Source organism: Enhydra lutris, unplaced genomic scaffold (genome assembly GCF_002288905.1).
Source record: "Enhydra lutris kenyoni isolate GAN:26980312 unplaced genomic scaffold, ASM228890v2 scaffoldscaffold83, whole genome shotgun sequence".
Taxonomy (NCBI): domain Eukaryota; kingdom Metazoa; phylum Chordata; class Mammalia; order Carnivora; family Mustelidae; genus Enhydra; species Enhydra lutris.
The window spans coordinates 2,143,437-2,150,414 of record NW_019154167.1 but is presented as its reverse complement, the minus strand read 5'-3'; the positions used below and the strand labels follow the sequence as shown (position 1 = coordinate 2,150,414).

At 34.6% G+C, this 6,978-nt stretch overlaps 1 pseudogene; it reads left to right on the top strand.

Annotated features, from left to right (window-relative positions):
- Positions 1-5,524: 5,524 nt before the first annotated feature.
- LOC111161318 lies at positions 5,525-5,810 on the top strand (annotated as a pseudogene).
- Positions 5,811-6,978: the final 1,168 nt, after the last annotated feature.

Below are 6,978 nucleotides of genomic sequence, written 5' to 3'. Positions count from 1 at the left end.
GCCTCTCAAAAGAGGTGTTTGTAATATCATTTTTATCTGACTTCAGCAAATGCTATTATAACACCTCCTAAGTAATTTTATCCAACCTTTATCTGTAATCAAAGAGGATTTTTAAATAAATAAAATTTCATAATTCATAGTACTGGAATGATGTTTTGGCCCTTCTAAGAAAATAAGTATATATTACAAATAGAGATTTTTCTGTGAAATGACTCATAAGTTAAACATATTTTGTATGTTCATGGCATTAAATACTCAGGTCTTAAGTAGTATGTTATTTTTTCTACTTTTAGGTACTAAATTTACTGTAAGTTGTAAACTTATAATGATATATTCATATCAGACAAAAGGTTTTCAAATTTTTAATCTGTGATCAAATATTCTTCAAGAATTACAAAATTAACATGTGTTCACTGAAAACAATGGAATAAAATAGTATAATGATCTGATTAAAATACCACATTATATATATAATTATATTAAATATAATTACCACACACATACACCTCTTTCCTTCCTCACCTCCAAACTCCAGTATATTGTTCTTTTCTTTTCTCAATATTCTGTGTCTGTGTATGTATTTTACTTGGTATGTCATGAATATCTCTCTAAGTCATTAATATAGATATAACTTAATCTTTCTCTGGTTGCTGAAGAAAATGTTCTATTATGAATATATAACAATGTGTTCAGGCTTCCACTCACTGGTGAATATTAGTTTCCAATATTTTGCCATTATAGGTGATTATTCAATAAGCATTCTTATATGATCCAGCAATTCCAGTTTTGGGTATTTATCTGAAGAAAACTGAAATATTAATTTGAAAAGATATATGCACTCCTATGTTCATTGCAACATTGCTTACAATAGCCAAAATATAGATGCAACCTAAGTGTCCATTGGTAGAGGAATGGCTAAAGAAGATGTGGTATGTATCTACAATGGAGTATGGCTCAGTCATTAAAAAAAATGATGTCTTACCATTTGCAACAACATGGATGGACCTAGAAGGTATTATGCTGATTTAAATAAGTGAGAGAGACAAATACCATATGATTTCACTTATATTTGTAATCTAAAAGACAAAACAAATGAACCAACAAAACAAAACAGAATCAGACTCATAGGTACACAGAACAATCTGACGGGTGCCAAACAGGAAGTGGTAGGGGTTGGGCAAAATAGAGGAAGGGGATTAAAAGGTACAAATTTCCAGTTACAAATCAAATAAGACATGGGGATGTAACGTACAGCCGAAAGAATATAGTTAATTATACTGTGACAACTTTGTATGGTGACAGATGGTAGCTATATTTATTGTGGTAATCACTTTGTAATGTATAGAGATGTTGAATCACTATGTTGAACATCTGAAACTAACATAATATTGTATATATCAACTACATTTCAATAAAAATATAAACATTTTTATGCTTATATCCTATATCAATAAAAAATATGCATCTCACAGTGACAGAGGGAGAGGAAAAGAGTTACATTTCTCTTGTACTGAATCTGAAGTGAAAAGTATCTGGGATAATATATACCAAAACCATTTATAGATAATATCTTGGAAAGGGGCCTAAGAGTGGGGTCACAGGACAATTAAATATTATTTTACAGATTTTCCCTGCTATTTGCTTATCTAAAACATATACTACCTTTATACTCAAAAAAGTAAATGAAATTAAGAATTTGAAGATATACAGAAATTATTCCTTCTGCAACCTATTTAAGTAATGATATGGGCAATATCAACATGGAAGGATGCTAAATATGCTGTGGAGGATTTTTTAAAAATTATTTTCAAATAGTTTATTAAAAATATATGAGCAAGAGTCCAGAGTCTCTCATAGTTTGTCTCCTGGGAAACAAATTGAGGGTTGCAGAAGGGAAGGGGGTGGGGGAATGGTGTAACTGGGTGATGGGCATTATGGAGGGCATGTGATCTGATGAGCACTGGGTGTTACACGCAACTAATGAATCATTGAACACTGCATCAAAAACTAATGATACTCCATATGTTGGCTCACTGAAAATCAATAAATAAATAAATATCCTCAACTGAAAAAAAAAACTAATGATGTGCTACTATATGTTGGCTAACCGAACATAATTTAAAAAAATATATGAACAGTGTATTAGTTCCTAGGTCTGTCATAACAAAATACCACAAAGTAGGTGACTTGAAACACGAGAAATTTATTCACTGTTATGAAGGCTGGAAGTCCAAAATCAAGGTGTTAGCAGGTCCATGCTCTCTCTGAAGACTGTAGGGGTGAAATTCTTCCTTGCCTCTTCTAGCATCTGGTAGTTACTGGCAACTATCGGATTCTTTTGCTTGTAAATGCATCATTCCAATCTCTGCCTCTATCTTCACATGGCCTTCTCCCCCTTGCTGTCTGTGTCTTCACATGGCCTTTCTCTCTGTCTCTGTATCTCTTTTCTTCTCTCCTTATAAGGACACCAGTCATATTCAAATAGGATTGAATTAGGATTCCTAATTCAGTATGATCTCATTTTAACTTGATTACATCTGCAAAGGCCTAATTTCCACATAAAGTCACATTCACAGGTAACAGGGGTTAGGACTTCAACATGTCTTTTGTGGGGATACAATTCAAGCCACAGCAATAGAATAATACTGTGGAAGTTTATAGACCTAAATATAAATACCAGATGTTTCTGGATGATAAGATACAGATTACATATATTTCATTCTTTAAAATTTTCAGCATCTGTTAACATTTTTCAATGAACATTTGTAAAAACTAACCTTTATAAAGCTGAAATGGCCTATTACCTTTTGTTACACACACACACACACACACACATACACACACACACACACATGGCCTTATCCTTAGGTGAGGATGGAATTTTCCATGGGGCTAGTTTGGTTAGTACAGTGCTGCATATGTACTTGATATCAAGATTTGTCTGACTGCTTGGAGTGTGTTTCTCTTAACAGTTCCTTCTTCAGATCACAGTATTATAATCAGAGTAAAAGGAACTGAAAATGCTATGTCCCATTTTGTTAGACACACCACATCTCTTCTCACATGAACACATATACATCCTTGTCTTACAATGGAATTTACCATGGCTGAGCAGTGCAGCCTGTACATCTTTCATCTATAGTTGCCTGACTGTCCTGGGAGTGTCTTCCTTGTTATCTACCTATGTAGATGACTAGCTCTGGTCAGCAGCTGCTACTTATCAGTATTTCTATGCTTTCTAAGAAGAGAGGAGAGATCATGGAGGGGAAGAGGAAAAGAAAAAGAATGAGGAAGAGAGGGAAGATATTAAATTTTACTTTTCTTACTGGTTATGATACTGTATGAATTATTTACCTATATACATATACACATACATATAAAGGAATACTAAAGTTGCCAATAAAATGATTGAAATGAAGTTCCTTAAAGTGATATGGAGTGATATTAAATTATACAAAAGAAGCAAATTCAAAAATAGCATGGTTAAATTATTCCTTTTTTGGAAAAAATGATGCTAAAAACTGACCTCATCATGTTGCACACCCTTCTCTCTGTTTTTTCACTTATGGTAGAGAAACTGTCCCTAAATCCAAGAAGACTGCATTATAGACATAGTGCTTCAGTTGAATGTTCGTTCAGAGTCTGATTTTTTTTTTGGCCAACTAGCAAGGCAAGCTGCAGTTATGATTTCAACACATTCATAATTTCTACTTTTCAAACAGATTTGGAGGGAGAGTGAGAATTAGTGACTTGAAATATAGCTCATGACACAATTCGTAGCATGCTTAGTGTTACCTTCAGAGTCTATGACAGGACTGAGTAATGAGTGATAGGAAGAGCAGGCTCACCTGCTGTAAATACAGATAGACATGGGTTCTGATTTGGGCTTTCCCACTTCCCTGCAATGTGACCTGGGGCAAGAGCCCAACAGTGTTCAGTTCCTTACTCCATTGTAACATTGTGCTAGGTCTTTCTTTTTCTAATTTGCATGTCCAAATAGATGAAAAATGAAATCTATTATTTATATTTGGATTTAGCTAATTGTTAATGAGGTTGAGGAGGGTATTTTTGGGCAGGGGAGGGCTGTTTGGTTTTTACATAACCATTGGTCATTTTTATTTTGTTTGTGGGAATGTCACTTCCACTCAAATTTCATTGGCCAAAATCAGTTTATGGCAATGCCTAAATCCAAGGATGTTGAGAACAATCCAGCCACACACCTACAGTAAGAATCAGAAATATTAGGCAATCAATGATATTGACTACTATAGAAAGATTTCCAGAAGTGCTTAGTGACAGACATATTTGAAATTTCCATAAATATAACTTTCAGTCTTCAAAAGGGATATAGCAATCAAATTTCAATAAAAATGTACAAAAGTATCTATTTCCATGTATCCTTTCCAGCTCTAGATATTATCACATTTTTAAAAAATATTTTAAAGAAATACAACATATATAAAGTATCAATGTATAGCTTGATATGTTTGCTTACAAAATGAGCACACTTATGGAACCAACGCCCAGATCAAGGTATAAAACATCGCCTGGGTGGCTCAGTGGGTTAAGCCTCTGCCTTCAGCTCAGGTCATGATCTCAGGGTCCTGGGATAGAGCCCCGCATCGGGCTCTCTGCTCAGTGGGGAGCCTGCTTCCCCCCCTCTCTCTGCCTGCCTCTCTGCCTACTTGTGATCTCTGTCTGTCAAATAAATAAATAAAATCTTTAAAAAAAATGTTTAAAAAAAAAAATCACCTGCACTCCTCCATGTCCCTCTGAGTCATTAGCTCCACAATGTAAACCACTATTTGGACTTCTATCACCATAGATGAGTTTTGCTTATTTTTGAACTTTATATAAATGGAATCATACATGCATATTCTTTTGTATCTAACTTCCTTTGTTCAATATTATATGTGAAATGTATCCATGTTGTTTGTGATAATACTTCATTCCTTTTCACTGCTGCTATAATTTTATTGGATGAATATATAACATCATTAGTTTGTTGTTGATAGGCATTTGGGTTATTTACTATTATGGACTATTACAAATAACGTTGCTATGAACATTCTCATACTTTTGTTTTGGTTCACATAAATAGGATTTCTGTTGCACTTATAAAACTGACTGGAATTACTGGGTAATATGGTAAGCTCTGATATGTATAACCCATCAGTTTTCCAAAGTAATTTTATCTATCTATGTTCCCACCAGCAATGTGTTAGTTTCCACATTCTTGTTGACATGTCTATTTTTTTCAGTTTTATCATTCCTCAGTGGATGTAGAGTATTATTTGATTGTGATTTTAATTTACATTTACTTGATAACTAACAAAATTGAGTGCCTATTTATTGTTTTATTGGCCATTTGGATATTGTATTTTTGATGCAGCTGTTCAAGATTTGTCACTAAAAATAATTGGGTTACCTCCTTCTTTTGTCACTCCTTGCTTGTGTGCTCAATTAGAGGTAGATCTGGTACACTTTTTGTGAAGCAGCAGCTGAGGGGACTCTGACACTCACCATGGCTGATGAAAAGACAAAGGAAGAAGTCAAGACTGAGAACAATGACCATAATAATTTGAAGGTGGTGGGACAGGTTGGTTCTTGTGGCACAGTTTAAGATTAAGAGGCATACACCACTTAGTAAACTAATGAAAGCTTACTGTGAATGATAGGGTTTGTGAATGAGGCAGATCAGATTCATATTTGATGGGCAGCAAATCAATGAAACAGACACACCTACACAGTTGGAAATGGAGGCTTAAGATACAATTGGTGTATTCCAACAGACAGGAGGTGTCTACTAAAAAGGGACCCTGCTACTTTACTCCAGAACTGTTTCTCCAGACCAAGAAGACATTCTCAATTAGAAAACCGCAATCTCGGGGGCCCCTGGGTGGCTCAGCTGATTAAGCATCTGACCCTTAATTTCAGCTCAGGTCATGATATCAGGGTGGTGAGATAGATTCCCATAATCCAGCTCCACTCTGAGGAGCTTGCTTAAGATTTTCTCTCCTCCTCCCTATGCGCCTCACCCTCTCTTCTTCTTCCCTCTTAAGAAGAAGAAGGAGGAGGAGGAGGAGGAGGAGGAGGAGGAGGAGGAGGAGGAAGTGAAGAAGAAAGAAAACTGCAATTTGGTTCCACTGCATCCTGCCTACTATGGTGTAATTTTCTCTATTCTTTCATGTTCCCCCTCCCTATTGCTTTATTGTACATAAAGTAACTACGTATGTGCACAAGAATGTTGCATTTTTTAACCAAATGGCCAGCGGTATGTTTTGAGCAACATCAAATGGAGATGGGATGGGGAAAAATACTGGTTCTGTGAAAATGCCCTTTCTCCATTAGTGGCATGCTCATTCAGCTCTTATATTTATATTCCAGTAAGTTGTTTTGCTCTCACTGTTTAAAAAAAAAAAAAAAAAAAAAAAGAGTAACATAAAAAATGCTTGCATACCTTGTTCAATTGGAGAATTTTAATGTTTTTCATTTACCATTGTAAAACCAAGGACAATTTTATGGCTTTTTTGTATGTAGCTGTTACACATAGGACAATCTCTCCTTAAGTAGGGATAAAAAATGCATCTTAGATAGTTTTTCCTTCAAGTCAAGCATCTTGTTGTTTAAATAAACCTCTTGTTTAAAATAAAAAATAATAATAATAATTGGGTTGCCCTTATCCTTATTGATTTGTAGTTCTGTATAATTCTGAATATAAGTCCTTTCTCAGATATAAGTATTGAAAATAGTTTCTCCCATTCTGTGACCTGCCTTTCACTCTCTTAATGTCTGAATTCTGATAAAGTGGAATTTTTTTGTTTAGGATAAGTGCTTCTTCTGTCCTTTTTAAGGAATGCTTGATTATATTAAGATCACTAAGACATTACCCTCTTAGCACTAAGACATTACCTTCAAGAACTTTTTAATTTGTTTCACCTCTTACTTTTAATCTATGGTCCATTTGGAATTAAATTT